The following is a 25,887-nucleotide window of genomic DNA, read 5'->3' as shown; positions in this document are numbered from 1 at the left end:
TTGTCACTACATACAACACCTCCCAAAATGCATCCCACAAGATAGGAGGTGCTTGAAAAGTATTGAATGAATGAACGTAGGAATAAATGAAGAAGTCTTCAGGATTACACACCTTAGTGTTGAGCAACCAACATTTCAATTTCTTAGAAACAGAAAAATAATTTATGGGTAAAGCTGGTCCTGGAGTGAAAAAGATGAACTGAATCTAGCGAAGGAATAAGATTCTCACTAACTAAAGCTTTTGTTGCTGTTTTCCTATAGTGCATCTTTTAGTCCATCTATCTCTGTCTCAATATTTAAGGCAGGCATTTGTCTTTCCGGTTTCTTTTGGCATCACTGCAGTCATCAAATGGAACATAATTTCCTTCATCCATAACCCAGTGAAGTTTAGTTGGACTTGATACCACTCCCAATTTTAAAAAGAAAATTTGCATCTTCAGACATCAGCAGCATGAGGCAACCTAAGAAATAAGTGTGCATTAGGCCTCTAAATAGACTTTTCCTTTATTATCTGTATGTAGCATGTACCTAATGGAAAATGAAGCGACAGCATCCATCTCCTTCTACTGGCATTACAATTTAAAGGAATCCAGTGAACTGTCCTTGTTAAAGCATAGGATCTAGTACGATTCTTTACTTCTAATGAACTCAGCATTTCAGATGCACAGATCTTTAGAATTGGAGAACTGGATGTTTTTCCACCCCCTGGATTTCCAAAGAAGAAAACAGATTCCAAGGCCCCATCTGCCATCTCTTGTCAACAGTCCTGGAAAAAGGATTCATTTCTATGTATTTAGGACACCCAGAATAATGTCTTATTTTTTGAAATCAGCATGGTATCCAAATGAAGGCAGCCATTTTACTAGTATTAATACAAAAAACTTACTTCAGTGAACAATGAGGACTTGAAATATCTATCTACTATATCCCCAATGCCAAGAGCATGGAAGAGATAATCTATGTTACAACATGGATAAGTAACTAATTTTCTTATTCATAGGTACAAATAGCTGTGTTGGAAACAGCATCAGTTGGAGACTTTGGGGCCCAAATCTGCCAACCTCTAGATATGTGACTTTATGTAAACTATTTAAATACTCGAGGTCTCTGTTTTCTTATCTGTAAAATGAGGGGATTAAATCAGATGTTCAAGATCTAACATTTCCTGATTTTATGAGAGGATTTATAATCAAACTTTATGGTACTAATTACCTGCAGGTCACTTAAGTAGGTCTGATTATCAACACTAATTCACATGGACTTAATATAGAATTAACCAGACCACATGATAACCTCATAAACATACTCTTTATACACTTTTAATCTTTTGGGGTTATTTCCTATAACAAGAGGTCCAATTTAAAAATGAGTTGAGTTATAGGCCTTTATATAGCATTCATTTCTACACACTTGAAATAGAAAATGTTAGCTATTTAATCAGTCAGGTTTATAATTTAGTTTGTAAACTCAGAGACCATATCTAGGTTTTACATAATATTGATTACATGATCAGGGCTCATTAAAGGATAATAATTTAAAAATCACTTCTAAGTGTTAGCTTTTCCTAGCTAATTTCCTTTTCATGTGAATGCTTCATGTTTTAATATATCACCCTTTTCTCTTATTTATTTATTTATTTGCTCTAGAAAACTGGTGAGAATTAATCTAGAATGATGACAAAATTAATGGGAATTTAAATGGAAGTGTAATCTTATTGGAATTTCATTTCTGATGACATAATAATAGGCTTATATAGCACCTTTCATCTATGGACCTCTAGGCACTTTACAAACATTAGTTAATTCGCACAACAATCCTGTGAGGTTGGCAATTATAATCAGCCCCATTATGTAAATCAGGGAAGTGCAATACAGGGAGGTTAAGTTCCTCAGGCAACAGGGAAACTAGTGGCAGAGCCGGCATCAGACCACAAGCATCCAAATGCTTACAACTGCACACCCAAAGAAGCTTGTGGAAAGCCTACCATTTTAGTTGGTTGCCACGAAAAGACCTCTTTCCAAAAGAAAAAAAATCCCAAAGAAATGTCTAATCTTGCCATTGCTTGCAGTGCTCCACAACGGAGGTGAAAGAACTAGAAGGGTAGGGCAGTATAAAGGAGACTTGCCTCGCAATGTACTCTGCCAAGCTTTTTCTCACCAGGCCAAGACTCCAGCCAAAAGGCTATGTGCGATCCCTTTTTTTGCCAGCAACATTTGAAGGAAAAATAACCCAAATGCTAATATGAACATTGTTTATAATAGCAGAAATGATTTATTGAGCGTTTAATGGTTGATGGGCATTGTATTAAGATGTTTCATATACGTCACCTCATTTAATCTTTATAATAACCTATATATAAGTATATTAACTATTGCTGTGTAACAAAGCACCCTAAAACCCAGGACTTAGAAAAAATATTTATTTTTGTTCTTCTATCTGTGGGTCAATGAGGGGGTTGGTGATGTAGGCTGGACTTGACCTCCAGCTGAAGGTTGGATCCAGGTCTACTCAACAAGCCTTTCCTACTCCTTAGACATCAGGATAGCTGGAGCATTTTTTCTCATGATAAGCATGTTTTAAACTGTTACTGCATCACATCTTCTGATATCCCACTAGCTGTGCAAGTTCAAGGCCAAAGCCAAAATATGAAGTACTTCCTGCCCAGGATGAGGTCCACCCAGTTGCATGACTAAATCCAATGTCAATGAAATAGGAAAGTTTATTCCTGATATAAAGTTGGTAGAAACAGTGAATATTTTTGAATAATTGAACCTATCATTGTAGCTATTCTTTTGTTCCTTCTTTTACTTTTTTTTTTTTTCTTTTTGAGACAAGGTCTCACTCTGTGGCCCAGGATGGAGTGCAGTGACATGATCATGACTCACTGCAGCCTCTCTCTCTACCTCTTCGCCTTAAGCAATCCTCCCACTTCAGCCTCCCAAAGGGCTGAGATTGCAGGCATGAGCCACCACACCCAGTCTTGTAGCTATTCTTGTTCCAATTTTACAGATGACAAAGCAAGCTGGAAGCAGGGAAGCCTTAAGAATTTGAATGTCTGTATGTCTCCCAGCCCTGCTCTGACTGCTGTTTCTCTTTTAACAGCAATTATAGGTTGCCTTCTCATTCCTCAGATTATCTACTCAGAAGTGACATAAACCCACCTTTTCTTCTTCACTGGAGATTAATGATTTAAATTACAGGGCCAAGCACTTCTCTGTCCTGGTTATGGCTTAAGCAGGGGCTAAATAGTCTTTTTCGCTTCTGTGCCTTTAGTTCCACATGAGACCAAGAAGTACTGAGCCCTCCTCAAACCTTCAACACCAGTGCATTTAAGCTATTAAACCGTCCTGTTGCATTTCAAAGAATGGATGCTGACAATTCACAGAAAGCACCCTTTAGCTTTTGGATGTATGAATTAATCATTCCAGTTAACTAGATACAAAGTTCACCTAAGGTCTCTGACCTTCTGAAGATAAATATTCAACATATCCGACTTACTCAGTAGAAGCAATGCAAATTACCAACAGTCCCTGGGTCAAGGATCTGAGAGACAATAAGAAGTTCAAATAAATCAGACCATAAGGGGCAGACAAGAATTTTATTACTGATGTGAATACTGCACATCATCCACATACAGTTCTCTCCTGCCAATATCATCAGGGGCACCAAAAAGTGTGAGATAGGCTGGCTCAATTTTTGTACTTTTGTCAGCTGTTACATCTTCCAACTCTATTTGTAAGATGTAGAATTGTGAACACAAGAAAGGAGAAAGGCCTGCAACTTTATTAGTGTATACCTACCAGTTTAAAAGGAGTTAATAATATTTTAACACCTATAAAACTATGCAATGGATAGAAGTTGTGGCATTACAATGTTTGCTTTTCAAATTCCATTTTGCAGAGTGTAAGAATTCCTTGGCAGGGCTACAGGAGCAGCTGCAGGAAAACAGAGAGGCAGAGGTACAGTGCCTTTGGTCTCCCCTTATTCTACTGGAGCAGCTGCATTTTTATCTGCTTTATCAATTGAATTTCATGTACAATTACACTGGAATAAAAGCATTCTGCTGTTTTAAAAATCGTTTTAAACCACTGGTTTTGATCACGTCTTTTTCTGCTATATTATTCATTTTTCTATACCAAACAACTGTGCTTATCTTGAACATGGCCTTAACATTTATTTATTTAAATTTTGGCTCTTTGCGTATCAGCAAAGAATGGTATTCTCTTTGCCATGTTTTTAGCCTTTTTCCAAAACATGCCCCATTCTGTCTTGATTGCTTTAATCTTTTTGTTCTCTTCTCCTTATGTTCAGCATCAAAATTGCTATTTTACTCCTAGCCTAGGGACAGGCATATTCGATACCATTTCAAATAAATAATCTAACTGGAGATTGGAGAGAAAAACAAGATCTCTGAGGTCTGGGAATGGCTGTGTTACATTTAATTTATGCAAAACCTTCTGTATCACACTCTCTGTAGGATTTTCTTTGAATTCCTGACCACTACCTTTCAGATAGTGGAGTTTCATGGAGCACACAGCAATGATCAGTATAACCCAAAGGGTTCTTTCCAGTCACTTCCACTCTCCATCTCTTTTTGTGAAATGTCACGTATGGATGAGCTGAGAGACCACAGGCACACTTGGGCTGCTCCCTGAAAGCCAGAGCTGCTTCATATCTATTTATATGTGGACATGATGAGGCCTCTTGGACAAACATAGCAACTCTTCACTGAAAATGTCTCAGTTCTATTTTTTAACACAATATTCCAACCCTCCCCTTTCTCTTACCATTAAAGGTATTGCCTCACATTGCACTATCCCTCAGCTTCTTGGTCCTCTGAACTGTGCTATCACTGTAACAGAGAGAGAAGAAAAAATTTAATCTCCAGTGATATCAAGTAACTCCTGTGTCTTTGGCACCATTGCTGGTGGAAATCTCTGGTCTATTTAAATTACTGTGAGTTTAGACTTCAAGAAAAACTCCTCACTGATTTTTCCTAAACATTCTTTTTTAATTTTTTAATTTATTTATTATACTTTAAGTTCTGGGATACATGTGAGGAATGTGCAGGTTTGTTACATAGATATACACGGGCCATGGTGGTTTGCTGCACCCATCAACCGTCATCTACATTAGGTGTTTCTCCTAATGCTATCCCTCCCCTAGTCCCCCACCCCCCAAAAGGCCCCAGTGTGTGGTGTTCCCCTCCCTGTGTCCATGTGTTCTCATTGTTCAATTCCCACTTATGAGTGAGAACATGGTTTCTGTTCCTGTGTTAGTTTGCTGAGAATGATGGTTTCCAGCTTCATCCATATCCCTGCAAAGGACATGACTCATCCTTTTTTATGACTGCATAGTATTCCATGGTGTATATATGCCACATTTTCTTTATTCAGTCTATCAATGATGGGCATTTAAGTTGGTTCCAAGTCTTCGGTATTGTGAACAGTGCTGTAATAAACATAAGTGTGCATGTGTCTTTATAGTAGAATTATTTATAATCCTTTATAAAGTAATGGGATTGCTGGGTTAAATGGTACTTCTGGTTCTAGATCCTTAAGAAATTGCCATGATGTCTTCCACAATGGTTGAACTAATTTACACTCCCACTAACAGTATAAAAGCGTTCCTATTGCCCCACATCCTCTCTAGCATCTGTTGTTTCCTGACTTTTTAATGATAACCATTCTAACTGGTATGAGATGGTATCTCATTGGGGTATTTATTTGCATTTCTTTTGGCCAAGACAATCCTAAGCAAAAAGAACAAAGCTGGAAGCATCACACTAACTGACTTCAAACTATACTACAAGTCTACAGTAACCAAAACAGCGTGGTACTGGTACCAAAACAGATATATAGACCAATGGACCAGAACAGAGGCCTCAGAAATAACACCACACATCTACAACCATCTGATCTTTGATAAACCTCACAAAAACAAGCAATGGGGAAAGGATTTCCTATGTAATAAATGGTGTTGGGAAAACTGGCTAGCCATATGCAGAAAACTAAAATTGGACCATTTTCTTACACCTTAACAAAAATTAACTCAAGATGGATTAAAGACTTAAATGTAAGACCTAAAACCATAAAAATCCTAGAAGAAAAGCTAGGCAATACCATTCAGGGAATAGGCATGGGCAAAGACTTCATGACTAAAACATGAAAAGCAATGGCAACAAAAGCCAAAATTGACAAATGGGATCTAATTCAACTAAAAAGCTTCTGCAGAGCAAAAGAAACTATAATTAGAGTGAACAGGCAACCTACAGAATGGGAGAAACTTTTTGCAACCTATCCATCTGACGAAGGGTTAATGTCCAGAATCTACAAAGAGCTTAAACAAATTTACAAGAAAAAAAACAAACAATCCCATCAAAAAGTGGGCAAAGAGTATAAACAGACACGTCTCAAAAGAAGGCATTTATGTGGGCAACAAACATATGAAAAAAAAGCTCATCATCTCTAAATGTTCTTTATATTGGCAATCACTTTGAAATAAAACCCATGATAATTCTTAGTCACATTTTGGGGTTACTGATGAAAACTAGTTGTAATATTCATTATGAATCAGTACTAGTATTCAAAATGGGAGGGGTATATTGACTTCTATGAAATAAAACATATTTCCCTTCCCTGTAACACAAAGGTAGGCCAGTTGAGGTCCTAACAATCTTTTAATTTCTTCCACCAGCACTGCAGTATGGGTTAGTGTGTAAATTCTGATTTTGTGAAATACCAGTTACTTAAGTCTTGATAGTCAATGTCCCCAGTATGCCACCCATAACTTCTTTGGAATTAACAGTTTTGGGCACCTAGCACTACTAACTGTTGTCCCCTGTCAATCTTTGTCTAAATGTTTCCTCTGGTGACTGGATACATGTTCAAATGTACAATAGGCTGAAAGTACAGATAATTAGCACCCTTTGGGAATAGCACCAGCCTATAACTGCTAGGAGTTATAATTTATTATATTTTATTATAATTTATATATATATATATATATATATATATATATATATATATATATATATATATTGCGTATTCCATTTCTGTAACCCCTCAGTGAGATAACTCTGAGGGTCATGCTTCTACATTAAGCTCTAGAATTCTCCAGTGGTATTAAGCTCCAGTTGTCCACAGTGATAGTTGTCTTGAGATCTCATCATTTTTCTGTTCTCTTCCCTTCCCTGACTCACTTTCCACATTTCCTGCTGGCATCTTCAGCAATCAGCTCGCAAATAAACCACTTGAACTCAGGCCCTTTCTTTAGGATTTGCTTCTTGGGTAACTCAAACTAAAATACTATTCTATGCCTCAAATTCATCACTGGTAAGGGAGTGGGATGATAATAACTCCCCCAAAGGCTTGTAAAGATTAAATAAAACAGTATCTTTATACTCTTACCATTTCTATGGCCACAAAGTAGGCATTTAATAAATAATGTTAATCCATAGTATGTATCCTCCCATCTTACCTGTATACCTCTATCACCTGATACTCTGCCACTGTGTTCCCTACTCATTTCAATGAAGATACAGTGGTCTTCTTGCTCTTCCTCAAACATGCCAAGCACACTTCTCCTTCAGAGTCTCTGCACCCTCAGTGTCCTCTTCCAGATATCTGCATGGCTTTCTCCATTACTTCTTTATAAACCTTGCGCAAATGTGATCTGATCAATAAGAATTTCCCTGATCACCACATACAAAGTAGTATTTCCTATAAGATCTCAGTGCCCTCATTGCCCCACTTTATTTTTCTCCATTATAGTCATCATTGTCCACTAGATCAGAAACACCATAATGGCAGGAGCCATGTTTATTTTGTTTGTTGCTCCATCTCCAGCACCTATAAAAGGACTGGGCACCTAGTAAAAGGAAAAATTATATTTGTTGAATGAAACATCTTCATAAAATCCAAAATTTTAAAAGTCCTTTTAAGTGTAAAAATACTTAAAGATATACTGATTAGGATAATCTTATCAGATTATGCCAGTGGTGTGTGGGAGCTGGCTTATATATGCTCAAAATAGTGAATTAAATATTCAGCAATTTTCTTGACCGGTTCTTGAAGTGTTGCAGCTTGAAATTGGCCATGATGAAAATGTTCACACCATGGAAATTAGTAAATGTTATATATCAAGACTTTATTTGGGAAGGGGGAATCTGTTTGTCACCACACTACTGATGACAGCTAAAATTCTGGAGCAAACAGAATTTTAAAAGAAAAGTACTTTTAGGCTAGAACATAGCTTTGGAGTAAGGATAAAGGATAACATTATTGAACACTGATATCATCCTTTGGGCCTTATGTTGAGCTTTATGTCTGAGAGATAGTGCAGAATTATCCCCCAGGCAGATTTAATAAGATTTGCTTCTATGTTACATTGCACCATGCATACATTTCTACTACTCTTCATATGACATGAATTTTTCATTGTTAATATATAAACAGTTGGCTCTATGAGGACAAGACACTGTTCATCTTTATAATCCCTGGAGACTAACAAAATTTGCCCACACAGCAGGCTGGTGAGTGCTTGAACGACACAGTGATAAAAGTCAGGATTATGATGACTGACACAAAAAGTAAGGCCATATATAACTGACCCCATAATGCTTCCTTTCACAGTATCTTAAAGAATGAAGTTGAGTCTAACCTCACCTTCAATTTGCAATCACTTCTATTAAAATGATGAAAATAATTCAATCAGCTTAGTCCATTTTTCTTTTCTTTTTCTTTTTTTTTTTGAGATGGAGTTTCGCTCTTGTTGCTCAGGCTGGAGTGCAATGGGGCGATGTTGACTCATCACAACCTCCGCCTCCGCAAGATTCAAACAGTTCTCCTGCCTCAGTCTCACAAGTAGCTGGGACTACAGGCATGCGCCACCACACCCAGTTAATTTTGTATTTAGTAGAGACAAGTTTTCTCCATGTTAGTCAGGCTGGTCTTGAACTGGTGGCTTCAGGTTATCCGCCCACCTCCGCCTCCCAAAGTGCTGGGATTACAGGCATGCACCACCGTGCTGGGCCTCCTCAGTCCATTTTTCTTTGCACAAATAAACTCTGCTAAGGATAGGGGTTCTCAAGACATAAATTCTAGTCAACTTGTAAATATATGCTGACTTCTGAAGCCACAGAAATATATCATGAAGAATAAGTTTCAATTTTGACCTTGCATGCCATTCACAAAAGAAGGGTTATTGAAAGTCTGAGTAATATTTTTCTCCTTAGATGAGCATATTAGGTGAGGCAGGAGAGATTATGCTGCAATAACAAATAAACTTAGAAATTGTGGTGCTAGAAATCAATAAAAGTTATTTTTCATTTGCATCTTAGTCTTATGTGAGAGATGTGGCTTTCTCAATAGATCTCCTCCAAGGCACCTCTACACAATTTCCATGGTGGGATCTCAGTCATACCAGCCCCCTGTAATTGGAAGAGATAATGGGAAAGGTAATCTTTCTGTGTATCATGAAAAAAATTATTCTGATGAGCATCTATTCAGTCTCTGCCAAAATGTGTCTAAAAATTATCAGATATTCTATACATAAATTCATTTTACAGGAAATCTCACTACCTCAATTTACTGATAATGGCCCACTTTTCCTGTGAGTACAAGTCTCTGTTTGCTGCCTAACCAATAGCCTTCTATTTCTCTGCTGTTTACGAGAGCCTGCATTTTTCACTTAGAGCCTGGTTTTCCTAGCTTCCTGTCTTTAACTTTATGAATCTGAAAGACAAATCTGGTGGGAAGTTCTGGGAAAGACTTTCTTCCCTAATTGAAAAGAGAACAGAAGTGCATTTCCCTATTTTCCTCCATTGATGTGGCCATGCAGTCTATTGCATTTGAAATTAGGACTGCCATCTCGTGACAATGAGAAGAGGCACAGCAAAGGTACAGAGGATGGTGAGTTTGAAAGATGGAAGTTACATGCCTCCTGAAAACAGCAAAGAGCCATTGAATTAACTCTGGAACCCATATATGTTGGGACTCTTGTTAATTGAGACAACTTTTTTCCATATTAAGATATTTTTCAGTGTATTTTTTATTTAAATGGTTTTAGGATATTTATGGCATTTCAATAGGTGTTTTTAAGTGCCTAATTGATACAAGGTACAGTGTTAGCTGCAGAAAGATGTTTTCCACTCACCTCAGATCTGTTCCACTTTCACCCAAAATGCTGCCAAACATCTCCTTCAAAAAGGCAAGCAAATACTCTCTGCTATTGAGGTTTACCTACATATTTAATTTGGAACCTCTCCATTCCTAGAAGATGGACTACAGTTTTAGAACTGTTAAAGTTTGACAGCCTCAAGAGAGACTGTCAGGGTGGACCACCCTTGTTATTAAAAACAACAACAAAACTTGACAATGAAAACCAAGCCTCAAAGAATGGTCTCTAGTAAAGAGACGGAGACTAGGGGAGTTAAATTATCCTTTATTTCAAAGTAACAGCAATGTTTGTTTTTTTCCCAGGTAGATCAAGAGAAAAGAACTTTGTGGGGAGCTTGGGACTCAGGGAGAAAAGGAGGTGAGAGAAAGTTTTCTGTAGTGAAACATGTCAGCTAACCAAGGCTAAGCATAGAGAGGACAAGGCACCTTGGCTACGCTGATGTCTGATCTTTTCGTTTACATTGTTTTCTCTTTCTGCTTGTATTTCACCATCATTATTCCCAATTCTTCAGCAGTTGTTACACATAATAGAGTTACATATTGCTTTCTTAACGAATAAGGTGAGCACGGTGTTTGAGTTTGCTTAGGACTTTTCCAGTCTTAGCCAAGAAAGTCCCACATTCAAGGCAAACCCAAATGGCTTGTTATCCTACTTAGAAAATGAAGGCAAGAGAGTGAGACCTGTGAGTGGGAGTGGTAATTAAATGGTGAAAGCCGATCAAAATTGAGATGCGAGTAGTATTCTGACCAAGAAGTGAGGGATCCAAGGAGAATGTAAATTTTATTTTCATGGGAATTCTAAATGATATAGGATAGGTGGTTACACTTACCTCAAGGACACAGGAAGTCAAATTGACTATATTAATGGTAAAGAAAAGAGTAACTCCAGAGGGTTGGGGATTTGGAAACATAGGGATCCTGGTATTGCCAGATTAAACTAATTTCTATAATTGTGGCAAATGCTGAGAAATTCAGGGCTCACTAAGAACGTATAACAAAACAATCTCTCTGGAAGCATCTGGAAAGTCCTCCTTGAAGACAAAGTCCTGGCTATGTTGAATTTGAAGTCTTTCAGGCAGATTCATTCTCTAGCATCACTGACATAAAGTAGTGACTTCTAATGAGTACAATTAATGGAGACTTTTTGTGACTGGAAAAAGAACTTGCAAACTAGTGTGAGAATTACTATAATTCTGATTTTAGCTGCTTCAAGCAATCTTTAATAGGCCCTTTCTCCTTCTATGAGGCTATCCCATCCTCAAAATGTGCCAGAGTTTAATCTCTCTACTTCATTTCTACTCAGCTTTGCCTAAAGATAAAATTTTCACAAAGATCAATTCTACTTAATGTATTATCTAGTTAGAGAGTCAATCCTCCCAGATACAGTCACTTCATGTGGAGGAGTGATGATAGTGCTGGATCACTTCAGCCATCAGTGTAAGGTGTTGGGACATACAATTTTGACTCCAGGAAACTCAAGATCTCTCCTGAGTAAAGCCAGTTTCCAGAATGAACAAGAAAAAACTTATCTCTGACTATATGTACCACATTCCTCAGAATCCCCCTGAATTCCTTTACCTAGACAGCTTGTTGTCCATGTGGGAAAATATACCATGCAACTTTTTCAATTATACAGAAGACAACTTTCTCCAGCATTTCAATAAAATTCAGTGTTACTGGCTTCATATTCCCACTAATGTATTGTAATCATATACTTGCTATTTCTGATTAGCAATAATATCATTGCAGCTTATTAGGTCAAAAGACCACTAAGAGAAATTCATTTTAAGAATGAGGTCATTGAAAAAAACAGGTTGCAATGAAGACTGTAAAGCAGACACTTGTTCTTTGGTGAAAACGTTCATACATTCTGAACTGAATAAATCTAACATATTTTAAATATTATATTGTTTCAAAAAATAACAAATTGTCAAGTCCTGCTACTTATCACTGTGTGATCTTAGGCAAGAAACTGGAACCATAAATGAAGTACTTATAAACAGCATATGCAGCAGCATTCCAAAAGGCAGTCTTCTTTCATACTTTGGTTTACAGTGTATATCTTTTTTTTCCCCCAACATAACTGTAACCACCTTGAGGCAGAACCTCTTTACTCCCCCAAGGACAGTCTGCACCAGAATGCACCTAGTAGAAGTGTAATATATATCTGTAAGATATAAAGCTAAATCGTTGATTGTAGGTTACTCATTATGCTGTTTCAATCTTCATTGCACTTTATGATGTGTAAAACAGGAATATATCTTATCAACTATAATCCATTTTTTGAGGCTCAGAATGATTTTTGAGATCAAATAGGGCAGTGGGAAGAATTGCTGAGTTTGAATATGGCCTCTACCACTTACTTGCTGTGAGATTTGGACAGATTCCTTATTTCTCTGCTTCAGTTTCCTCATCTGTAAATAAAGACAAGAGTATCTATGATCAAGTAATTACGAAGAGTAAATGAATTATAAATAAAAAGGGCTTAGAATTGTGTTTGGTGTAATAGCAAGTACTTTATGGTTGTCTTTTATTCAAATAAATTTATAAAATCATATGATTTTACAGAATTGATCTGTAAAAAATCACTATATCTACTTTCTTTCTGCCCAACCTATTACTAAATCCAAAAAAAAAGGAAAGAAATAGAGTTGCTAAAGAAAACCAAAGAAGACACAATGAGAAAAATGACTAAGGAAAATGGAGACAGAGAAGTGAGAGAAAGTGATAAGATGCATGGAAACCAAACTCAAAACCTGGCCCATTGCTGTTCTCTGGTTGCTAGATTTTGAAAATGATACTGATCTTATAATTTTACTTGGATAAGAAAACAAAGTAGCCAATAAGAACTGAACATTATTTCAGTTATAGTTATTTAGTCATCTCCTGACATACAGGGTTGGTTGAAAGGATTTGTTCACTTTTCCCCTTACCTCCTCCTTTCCGATGTTTGTTTTTCACCGGGGTGGTTGGGAAGGAAGCTGTGGCAGCAATGAGGAATGTGAGAAGTTCTGACTGTCTCCTTGCCCTTTGCCTGGAAATATCAGTATCATGATCATAATATTTAAATTGATGAATGGAAAGCCATAAAACTTGGTGGAAAACAATATAGGATGCCTTTTTATTTCATATTGACACGATTCAAGCTTTAGCCTAAGAATACTTACATAAAAATAAGCAACTTTTCTTTTACAAACTATGATGTCTTCACATTTCATTTCAGGGTCACCTTTGAAACAGTTTTCTACCCAGCTTCTTAAATTATGCTTTATAGAAAACTAGTTTCATGAAATATTTGTTGTTGTTTTATATTTTTATGTCTTTTCCCCTCATGACTAATGCCATTTTTTAAAAAAGTTCAGTGGTCAAAAAAGTAAGGAAAACATTGAGTTAACCAAAATTTAACAAGTGTCTTTTTGATAGGAATTTTCAGAATCTTTATTACGCCAACAAGCATCATCCATCTTTTAGAAGATACCATAGGCAGTTTTTGCCAAATGTATTCGATCATGTAACATTTATAGCAATTTTTTCATGGTACATTGCAATGGTTGATGGACATGCTTTAGGAAAAACATTATGAAGGGCTGACTTAATTCAATGATGCAATGCATTTCTTTAACATTCTGTACTTTTCAAAAAAACAAAACCCTTTCACATATATAGTAATAATTCTTCATCACAACAGTCCCCAGGAAGCAACAGAAAAATAATTAATACAGCCATTTTATGGATCTCATAAACAGAAGCCTTAAAGGTTGAATTATTTTCTCAATGTCATACCATATGACATAGAGGACTTAGGTCTCTTGATTCTATGCCTTATCCTATTGAACATCTTATTCAGGATACATTTTTTTTTAAATCATTGTAGTCCTATACCAGCTCTCATCTATCTGCTGCAAACCCAGTGAGGAATTATGACATCTGAGGGCACATAGTACTTTGCGTCTTGGTCCCTGGGTTAAACTGGAAAGAGATATTTCTGAGAAGCCAGTAGCCATTGGAGGCAGCTATGAAGCAACCATAAGAGAATTTGGAGCAGACCTTCTGATACTGATTGACAAGAGACTGGTATAGGGCTGGAACCTGGAGCTCTGATAATCAGGTTATTGCTTAGGAGGTGATGAATAAGAGCCATGTTGGCTAAAACTCTGTCTTATTAGTTGTTGGCCACAAGGCCTGTAAGTAGATCATCATATAATGTCACAATCTGCTAATATGATGCGGAGTGGACCTTCTGCTTATCAGCTCCCAGGTCTGGAAGGTCAAGAAGAGCTGAGTGAGGTCGAAAGAAAGAAATCATGATGCTAACTACTTTGCCTTCCATTTGGAGCTTTAAAGGTAGAAGACATTTTTGGTGATGATACTTGATTTAACCCAGCACATCAAGATAAAACAACAACAACAACAAAAACAGACTTGGAATTCAACACCAAACACCATTATTATAGGCAATCCACTGCTGTGGTTTGGATGTGGTTTGTTCCTGTCAAAATTCATATTGAAGTTTTATTGCCAGTGTAGCAGTATTGAAGGTGGGGCCTAGTCAGAGGTGTTTGAGTCATGGGGGGTGTATCCCTATGAATAGGTTAAGGCCTTCTTGAAAAGTAAGTTCCTGCTGTCACAGATATAGATTAGTTCCCACAATAGCAAGTTGTTATAAAGCAAGTTTCCTTTACCTATTTGGCCCCTTCTTCACATCCACTCCCCTGTTGACTTTCTGTCATGCTATGATGCAGCATGAAAGCCTTTCTAGAAATCAGCACCGTGCTCTTGAACTTCCCGGCATGTAGAACCATGAGTTAAATAAAACTGTTTTATTCATAAATTACCCAGCCTCAGGTATTCTGTTTTAACAATACTAACCAGACTAAAGCATCCACCTTCTCATGATTCAAGTCTCCAAAGATGAAAGGAATGTGCAAAGTTAAGTACAAACCACAGCTTCCCAGGGAAGAGAACTCTATTCAGCCAAAAGTCAGTTAATCTCATAATATGTTTTTGTGTGCTAAGTGGTATTTCACTGTATAAGTTGTCTAAGCAGCACACGCTGAATTGTCACCAGCCTCCAGAGCTGTAGGAAAAGAAAATGATCGCTTATGTATCTTGGTGGCTTATCAGGGAACATGGAAGAATTAATGTATTTATTCTTTCTTCTGAGATTAAATGTAATTGCTTTAAAAAGATAATCATGCTATTGTTTGAATTGTATGCATTTCTTATGAAGCACTAATACATTTTCCTGTAGTCTGACAAAGTGTATGGTCTCTTATCCTCATTTCCCTGTGGATAAATACTTTGTTAATTAATAAAGTATTATACGAGCACTTAGTGTCTGCATTTAACAGTGCAAGGATTTCATTCAGATTATGTTAATAGATTGTTCACATTATTCCTTGCATTAATTACAACTTCTTTCTGTGGTTTCATCATAAGAGCATTGTCATTGTGAATACAGGGGGCTTTTTGGATTATATTCTTGTTTGACTGCTGAAGTAATGCTAGGGAAATATTATTATATCGAGTACTACTCTCTAGGACTTGGCAAAAGCAAAAGCAGATTCAATTATTCTCAAATCTTAGAGGAAACACAATTAGTTACAGTCTGGCCTACTTGAATCAAAATCAAGCAATTTGGGAATTTCTCTATAACCTACAATATCTTACAAAAAAAATTATAAAATTAGTATTTCATATCATGATACCTTAGGCATAATTATCAGAAAAAAAAAATAAAAGGTTTCCTCCCAGTAATTGGTAAACGTGGAATTCAAATGAAGCAAATATGTAGCATGGGTATAAATCTTAGGCCACAGGCGTGCAAGAAATTTCACTTTCTTTTTCCCAAATCAGCTTAATTCTGACTCACCTCACCTTATCTAAGTAAGCTCTAGATATCTGCTGTGCTGGTGGGAAATTTAATTGGGGGCGTGTGGACTACCCCCTTTGCCCAGTGTTATGCAAAGGTTCCCAGGTCTTAGGTAATACCTGGAAATGAGGAAGGCCCTGGGTCATCAGCCATTAGTGTGTTATGGTTACTACTGAGGCACGGCAGGCCTAGTGCTCAGGGTCCCTTCAGGTCTGCCTATGCTCCATTTGTACTTGAGCTGTTTGATGTACTTTGGAAGGCTGAGGATCTCTATGTCTGCCCTGGGGATGAGCCTCCTCAACCATATCTCAAGGAAATCATTCACTCACCAGTCTACAGGCAGAGTACTACCACAAGGAAATATGCCAGTCCTCACCATCCCATTCTCCTCCTCCATCTCTTTTTCTTTCCTGGGAAATATTTTTCTACGTCATGCCTGTTGCTCTGATAGTCACTTACTTCCTCTGTCTCTAGTTGTCCTCAAAAGCAATCTTAGCATTTATCTTTTTAGGCTTTTCCTAGCCAGATGGTAACTGAAGATCTCTGCCAGGCCAAAACATCTCAGAAGTCTATCTGCAAAAGGGTCAGCTATGTGCTTAGAATACAGGTGTGGGGAATAAACATACAGGGCAAACACATATACATTATCTTGAAACAAATCCTGGAACATAAACTATTTTCCAAAGACATGCAATTTTATTAAAAAATAAACTTTACAAAATACAGGTCTGATGTTACTATTTCAGATAAAATGAGAAATGATTTGTAAAAATAAAACCAGTTTGAATTCAGAATTTATAAAAGCCCACATTTGGTGTTTTACATGGGAATGTGATAAAACATTAACATTTGATGTTTTGTCTATTTGTTTATAGAAGTGATTAGGTTATTTTCATTTTATTTCTTAAATATTCTCACGAAGTGTAACTGTAGAAACTAAGAAGCAGGTTTTCTTTCCTCCCTTTTTATGCACACTCCTATAGTCATTCTTGCCTCTAGAGTCTTCCTGTTCCAACTCCTTCCGGGTGTACCCAGCTCCACATGCAGTTTTTCTCACTCATGACCACGTCTTGCCCTTTGTACCAACACTTTTCGCATATCTAGGGCTGCAGATTTAGCAAATAAAAATACAGGACAACAATTAACTTTGAAGTTTACATAAACAATGAAAAAGTTTTTAGAAAAAGTATGTTTCAAATATTGCATGGGACATACTTATAGAAGAAAAAAATCTCATTGTTATGTGAATTTCAAAGTTAACTGCGCATTCTGTATTCTATCTGGCAATTCTACTTATATTCCCAGGTCATTATCTCACTTTTCTCCAACCTTTCCCACCTCTTTTCACAGAATATTGTTCCATGTAACTAATCTATGGGTATGAAGTTTTAGTTAAGCAAAATAAATAAGCTCTAGATATCTGCTGTACTGCATTCAACCTACAGTCAGCAATAATGTATTATACACTTAAAACTTTATTAAGAAGATTGATCTTACCACAATAAAACAAAATTAGACAAAGAAAAAGCATTGTAGTAAATATGAAAGAAATTTCAAAGCAGAGGTACTTTGATTGAACACCCCACAATCTTTGATGAATTTCTCAACCTGTTCTCTTAGACCCTGAACTGTCTTAGAAATAGGAAACTGGCTTCAAAAAGTATAATCTAACAGCCTCAGAATTCCATACTTATGGTGGAAACAGAGTTAAAATAAAGAGTTATAATTTAAGTCAGAGGACTTCGTGTGATGTAAGATAGAAAACTTGAACAGTTTATAATAATCAGGCATCCTGAATTCATAAAATAAAAGGAAAAACATCACACTACAGTTCAGAAAAAAAGGAGACTTTTTTTGTTTTTAACTCGATAGCACTAGAGTTAGAAAAGTAAGCTGATTGAATGGTTCTCTTTAGAAACCATCCATTTGGAATATGAAGACCCTTGTTGTAAAGAGAGGAGTGGCTGGGGAGGCGAAGCCCATTAAAGTTGGCAGTTGTGCTTTGTCAACTATTTAGTGTGGTTGAAGCAAAGGTAAAGTAGCAAGGATTATTCCTGCAGGAAAATATATTTAAGCTTATAGGCCAGGCTTTACAAGTAAGAGTGCCAGGACAAGAAAAGTAGAGGTTTTATTTCAGGGCAAAATAAGAAATGCACAGGATATGGTCCTTCTGGTTCAACAAAGTCTCCAAGATGCTTTCAAGTTGAACATGTTTCTGAGCATTGCAAGGATAGCTCATAAATGGTTATTCTTAAACTGTTGCTTATTAAATCAAATCTGAATCTGGCAAAGTAACAGCAGAAGCCTGGGGAAAGCCAGTAGATGATGCATTAATGCAGCCTTGAAAATAATTTTCAAGTCTTACTCGGCAACAGAATTTGGTTATATCCTGCTTCATATGGAATGATTTCATTCCTTTGGGGTTTTTTTTGTTTATTTGTTTGTTTCTTTTTTACCAATCTGCCTTCCATAATAGCTATTTAAAGTAAGCATTAAATTTATCAAAAGTGTATTCTTTATTGTAATTAATTCTAAAAGATAGAAGAATACCATCTTCTTCTGCAAACAGAATGAGCACCTATGGAATTCAACAATATTTATGAAGAAAGAAATTGTATTTATATAGGAGAAAAAAAAGCAGTAGATTGAGGCAGATCTGTGTTTAAAACACAGCTCATTTACTAGCTGTGTGGCTTTGGATGGATCCATTAACCTCTCCGAATTTCTTTCCTTAATTATAACATGCACTAATAATGTCTTGCATACATGAGAGTTACGAATTAAAAATAATATGTGTAAAGTGTTTCACACACAATAATAGCTACAATCTAATGAGGCCTATTAAGATATCCTGAGGCTCATAAAGGAGAATTGCTGAGACCTCTTGAATAACATTTCTCAAAATGTGTTGGGAAAACATTAGTCCCTACCGATGTGTCTGCTATTATCAAATTTGGGAAATGTGTTTTATAGGCTTCTATTAGAAATTAGTAAAGACTCTGAGAAGCTCTGCAACTAAGAAATCTGCTTCAGTTCAACACTGAGTTTTCAAGGCCTGAGAATTCTGCAACCTTTTATTAGACATCAACAGGAATTCCAGTCTTGGGTGAACTTTGACCCTGACATCAAAAAAGAAAGCCAATTCATTACAGTTTGTTCAGCTGAAGATGTGTTTCTTACTATGTTATTTTGACGTTGTTACCTTTCTTTTTCACTGATTTTTTTAACCTCCAGTTTTAATTCATGAAAAGAAATTTGAAGGAAATGTCATTTACTAAAAGTATAGCATTTGTCAGATGGATAGATTGCAAAAGTTTTCTCCCATTCTGTAGGTTGCCTGTTCACTCTGATGATAGTTTCTTTTGCTGTGCAGAAGTGCTTTAGTTTAATTAGACCCCCATTTGTCAATTTTGGCTTTTGCTGCTATTGCTTTTCGTGTTTTAGTCATGAAGTCTTTGCCCATTCCTATGTCCTGAATGATATTGCCTAAGTTTTCTTCTAGGGTTTTTATGGTTTTAGGTTTTACGTTCAAGTCTTTAATCCATCTTGAGTTAATTTTTGTATAAGGTGTAACAAAGGGCTCCAGTTTCAGTTTTCTGCATATGGCTAGCCGGTTTTCCCAACACTGCTTATTAAATAGGGAATATTTTCCCCATTACTTGTTTTTGTCAGGTTTGTCAAAGATCAGATGGTTGTAGATGAGTGGTGTTATTTCTGAGGTCTCTGTTCTGTTCCATTGGTCTGTACATCTGTTTTTGTACCAGTACCATGCTGTTTTGGTTACAATAGCCTTGTAGTATAGTTTGAAGTCAGGAAGCGTGATGCCTCCAGGTTTGCTCTTTTTGCTTATGATTGTCTTGGCTATATGGGCTCTTTTTTGGTTCCATATGAAATTTAAAGTAGTTTTTTCTAATTCTGTGAAGAAAGTCAGTGGTAGCTTGATGGGGATAGCATTGCATCTATAAATTACTCTGGGGATTATAAATAATTCTACTATAAACACACATGCACACGTATGTTTATTGCAGCACTATTCCCAACAGCAAAGACTTGGAAACAACTCAAATGCCCATCAATGATAGACTGGATAAAGGATATGTGGCACATATACACCATGGAATACTATGCAGCCATAAAAATAGATGAGTTCATGTCTTTTACAGGGACATGGATGTAGCTGGAAACCATCATTCTCAGCAAACTAAAACAGGAACAGAAACATGCACAGGAGCAGTGCATGTTCTCAATCATAAGTGGGAGTTGAACAATGAGAACACACGGACACAGGGAGGGGAACATCACACACTGGAGCCTGTCAGAGGGTGGAGGACTAGGGGAGGGAGAGCATTAGCACAAATACCTAATGTAGATGACAGGTCGATGGGTGCAGCAAACCACCATGGGACGTGTATACCTATGTAACAAACCCACACATTCTCCACATGTATCCCACAACTTAAAGTATAATAATTTTTTTTTTAAAAAGATATACCAATCTATTTTCTTACTATGGGACTTTTCCTATGCAACTTTCAAGTTTAAGGTTTTGTCATCTGACCTAATTCATTTATTTAAGGAACTATTATATTTACAACAAAGAAAATGCACTGATCCTTTGTCTTATGAAAGACATATGAATGCTACTTTCCCAGCTTCTGTAGATACAGATGCTGAATTGCCTCAGCTCACATACTAAGCCTTTCGCCTCACCTCATTCTATCAAATTCCACTGGTTTTCGCCCTCACTGTTCTTTCCATCTAAGGCAATACTTACCATCACAACATAAATATAATCTCCACTCTTTCACTTGTTTTGCTCACAAACTTCATCTCTTCCCCAACTAGGCCTCTTATTCCCATGAAAAAATTAGGAAATAGCATTTCTACAACAGCTGTACAGAATGTACATGAATCAGGTCATTTACCCCCACCCTGGGCTTGCAATTCCGTGATCCATCCCTCATCAACTTGACTCCCCTGCTTCCTGGACCCTCAACAGAAAGAGTCTCACCTAATAAATCCCAACTTCAACAGTTAGATTTAGACATTTTTAGTAACTCAGAAGCAAATTGTTGGTAACTAGAGAATCAAGTATTTTTGGCAATAGATATATAAAATAGCAGCAATTATTATACGGCTGGGAAAGTACATATGATTATCTTGCAAGATAAGACTTATCTATAAGCAGACTAATAACACAGTCTTACTTAGGTACTGTTTTTGGTCTTTGGATGAAGTAGTCTATTAGTAATACACTGTAATCCAGAAGTTGCCAAAGTTGCTCCCATCTGTCCTTTTTGAGCATTTCATATGTGGCCATCATGCAATGAGCCCAGAGACCAACAGCTCCAATCCTACAGGACTTGTAAAAAGCACTAGTTGTGAAATGCAGCCAGAGAACTCATCGCATGATCTCAATTCCTAAAACATTGCACCATCAAACAGACATGCTGGATTGGCAGTGGCTGGCTGAGTGATGTCCAAGACCACAGTCACGGCAGTGAAAGGACTGAGGTGTTTTGGCACCAAATGTGGTGAATGGTTCCTCCATGGTATGCTTGCTTCCAGGTGCTATGATAAAAACCTTGGCTTTTTGATGATTCCTAAAATTATTCCTCTACCCAACATAAGACTATAAACAAAACGGAATATGGATGAACTCCCTGGATGGTGAAATATACGATTACTATTATGGCAGAATGTTATACACCCACTCATAATCCAACTTTAGTTTTATTTTTAATATTGTTATTTTGACACATATGAACACTCACTGTAATAAAATTCCAGTGTAAGTTTTTTTTTCATCAAGTTTCACCTTCCCAGAGCAGGAGGCTTTTGAATTAAAAAATCTAATAACAATATCCAGCACACAGAGCAATTTTCCCAATACAAACACTACTCTTAAATACTTCACATGTATTGACTATCTTAATCCTCACAGCAATACTATGAAGTAGATACTATTATTATTCACATTTTAGAGATGACAAGTGAGGTCAAATCATTCGAGTTGTGTAGACTGAAGCACTGTGATTGATTGTGAGCAGTTACAGACCTGACAGCCCTGTTGGAGTTAGGCAGCAGAAGAAAAGGACTTGAGGTTGACATCGTCCTTGCCTAAATGATAACTATAGGAATCATTCTCATCACAGCTGCCCCAGTTTTCTAACCTGTAAGATAAATATATACTTATCTCTCCTCCCAGAATATCTGAAAATGTACTTACAAACCTCATAAAAACCCATGCCAACCACTATGAATAACATTGGAACCGTTATTAATAACTAACTTAAGACTATGGAAATGGAAGAACCACAATTTGAGCCACAATTGTCCAAATCCTTGTGCAATACTATGTATCCTACAAGGAGAATTATGAAATAAAGAATGTGTTATCTGGAACCATTCAGAGGTCAGGATTCTGGGGCAAATTCTTAGGGAAGAGAGGCAGTTATAGTTAATTCAAGTTATTTTTCTAGTTAGGGCCACATATTAGGATGAGTCAAATCACATTATATGTAACCACTTTTGACTTAGAAAAATGACAATTTCATGTGGGTCAAAATAACACAATGTCTTACTTTATAGGGGATCTTAGGAAAAAGGATGTCGATTAGAAGGAAATCTGTAACAAGAATAAGCTGAAATATCTAGCTGAAAACAACTCATCTATATCAAACTTGTAGCAACTTTGAATACATGATGGAGTAGTGGGTATGCAAACTATACTTATTCCCATGCAAATTTGAGTCAGCCTATGAGATTATAATTAGCCCAGGTGATACACCTGGAAATCTATACTTTTTGTCCTCATATCTGGTATTCCAGAAAACCTGGTGTAACTATACTCCACCTTTCCTGGCAGGAAATTGTAAATGCAAATTTTCTAGAAGTTCTCTTGCAAAACAACAAAGTAAAATAATAAAAACTCCTCTTCTTATGTTTTTTTTTTTAAACAGTGAGGTAATGTAATGGAATTCTGAAATATATTCTGTAACTGCCATTGTGTTCTATGAGATATCCCTACAGAAACAGATTTGGAGTCACTCCAGTTCATGCTGTCAGTTTGGACTAAGACAGGCAGTACGAATGGGCAGACAATTTTTTCGATAATGAAATCTAGAAATTTGTTTGGAAGACCCTGAACAATTTCACTGGTACTCTTTGATGCTGCAATGCCATCAGCATGAAATGGAATAGTTCTGCTTTAAAGTGCCTGGCAAAAAGAGGCGCATGTCTCTGCATCTCAGAAGCACAAGGCGTAAACATCATGTTACTGTAAATCCCATTTTTTACAGCAGAGATTAGTAATGTATGAGCATGCATTTCTTATTGCCATTCCAATGAATTTCCTGAAGACTTTTAATTCTAAATAAAAGAAGGCACATTTATATTTTCTGCATTGTCATGTGTGTGCAATACATGTAGTAAGAGCTACAGACACTCAAGTAAAAGGAAAATTATGAATCTTAGAAGAAACATCTTTCTATCCATAGGCAGTTTTTGGTGTGTCTGGAGAGATCAAAAGACTCTGTACATATTTTGAAAAGTAAGAAAAGAACAGAAGCATAATGGTGTTGTATCTTCCTGGGGATTTCATTATTTACAACAAGTGAATTTTGCAGGTGAGTACAAGGGAATGATTTCTCAGAATTCCCTCTAAATCCCTTAGAAATTGAAAATTAGTATGAGGATTGACTCTGGAATACTCTGACTTTATAAAAAGTCATGTATGTGAGGGTGCATACACGCATACACATGCACACCCAAACACAATATGTGCACAAATAGAACATGATGGCTGAAACAGTTTTACTGAAGTTGAGATATAAGATGTTAAACTGAGGACTTCAATTTTCAGTCTATAAAGTCATTCAACCTTATACTTAGACTACAGAAGAGAAATTACGCTCAGAAGGCCCACCTGAAAGTTTTTCTGCTTTCTGTGATTAAGCCTAATCAGCTATGCATTTGGGTAAAAAGTGCGGTCCTATTGTTTGGATTGTTGCATGAGCTCTATACCTTCTTCTTGTCTCTGTGTTTCTGGCTCCTTCTCTGTTATGTTAACATGGTTTTTTAATTGATCTCATTTTTATATTAGTTACTTATTGGCATGCTGTTAGATAATACCTACCTGTCTCTCCAATACACACACACACACACACACACACGCATCCACCATGTAGGTAGCCTTCTAATTGCATGAAAACACTGGAATAGTCACGCACTCATCCCTAGGGTCCAGTCCTCAGGAATTGATTTTACAAAATGACCTTAGACAGATGTGCAAACCCTAATGTGAAATAATTTGGGTTTTACTTGTGTTCACTTCGTGTGGCGGAAAGTAATTGTTGACCTACTATTAATTCCTAAATCCCTTCTTCCTTATCCAGGGTGGTAATGTACCCCACTAAAAATAGTCTATTGCATCTATAGATGACCATGAGACATAATTCTAGCTGGTAGAAATACCTGAGGGCTTCTGGGAAAGTTTAGATTTCCCAGTATAACTACGATGCCTTCCTGTTTGACCTTCTTTCTGCCTGCAATAGAAGTGAGATGAGGGTGTGTCCGCTATATTACAAACCCTAGATGGCAAGCATAAGTACAAAAGATGCTGAAACACAAAAGTAGACAATGTCTGGGTTCTTGACGTTATTGCTAAGCAGTTGGAAGAGACCTGCATTCACTGCCTCATATTTTATGATTTGATGAAAGCAAATCTTATACACTCAAGTGACTGCAGTCAGTTTATTTGCAGCTGACCCCTTCCCCAACTGACATAGCTTATATTGTAGTAACAGTTTCAGGCAACCAGATGTGTTCTCTGTGGTTATTTTGGAGTTTGGGTAAGTGTCTGATGGAGTGAAATGGTCAGAGCCTAGCTCTTCTTTCATATTCCTCCTTTCTGAGCAGGTGAACGCACAATGCCACTAGAGAACACTCTTTTCTTGGAGTGAAGAACATCTCCATTTTCCCTTCCATTCTTCCAGCTATTTTGTCTTATTTTTTTTTCCTCTTTTTCTCAATGTTTGTATCTCATTTCAAAAGAGGAAACACGAAATCAGAGATTTGATTCAGAAGTAAAAATATTTTTGTTTGGGTTTCCCCAAAGCAGACATTGGGTCAATGATACAATACAAATAGTTTATTTGGAAGATGATTCCAGAAAGCACCTGTAGGAAAATGGGGAAGTGAGTCAAGGAGAAGGAAGCAAATAAAGGGTGTGTTATTGTGCAGATAACCATCAGTGGGCAATTGAGGCTTAGGGACATACAAAACATGCCTCAGAGTTAGCCCATCATGCCTAACTACTGACCCCAGGAAAGTACCAGGAGCATTTTGTGCACCAATTCCTGTCAGTCATTGGTTAAGGCTGTTGAGGAGGTGGGCTACTACCTGATATCTCTAGCCTGTGGAATGAATGGCTCTAGATAAAGAGCTGCAAGGGTTTGTAGCTGAAGTTATTGGGTTGGTGTGCTCATGAATAAGTGCTGGAGGGATACTGACGGCATCATCAATATCAGCTATACTTAAACCCTTGCACCATTCAGATCCACTTGTGCCCCACCTTAAGTTCACTGTTTTGAGTTAAGGCTTCAAGATGGTGTCTAGTTTTAATTTTTTTAAAAGGGAAAATTTTACACAGTAGGTTTAGTAGAACAAGTTACTATCCTTGTTGTTTCAGTTTATCTAAATATTAATGTCTCCCATCTTCCTCCTCTATCAACCATTCCAGATCCTTTATCTAGCATGTTGCTTGCATTATGGGGTAACTGAGGCCTTTATTCCTATGTCATATAAGCCTCTAGTTACATTCATTTGTAAAGTTAT

The 25,887-nt window shown here is 36.9% G+C and overlaps 1 long non-coding RNA gene across 1 annotated transcript in view; it reads right to left on the bottom strand.

Annotated features, from left to right (window-relative positions):
* LOC105465817 (uncharacterized) overlaps positions 1 to 25,887 on the bottom strand; it is a 157,421-nt gene that overhangs the window by 7,134 nt on the left and 124,400 nt on the right. Inside the window, exons 2-4 of the long non-coding RNA XR_977811.3 lie at positions 13,112 to 13,212; positions 12,542 to 12,592; positions 4,788 to 4,852 (exon numbers count right to left, since the gene is read on the bottom strand). This is a non-coding gene — a long non-coding RNA (uncharacterized lncRNA). The remainder of the gene's footprint in view (positions 1 to 4,787; positions 4,853 to 12,541; positions 12,593 to 13,111; positions 13,213 to 25,887) is intronic.

This window comes from Macaca nemestrina, chromosome 2 (genome assembly GCF_043159975.1).
Source record: "Macaca nemestrina isolate mMacNem1 chromosome 2, mMacNem.hap1, whole genome shotgun sequence".
Classification (NCBI taxonomy): domain Eukaryota; kingdom Metazoa; phylum Chordata; class Mammalia; order Primates; family Cercopithecidae; genus Macaca; species Macaca nemestrina.
The sequence above is the reverse complement of the archived record's forward strand: the minus strand, read 5'-3'. Positions and strand labels throughout refer to the sequence as shown.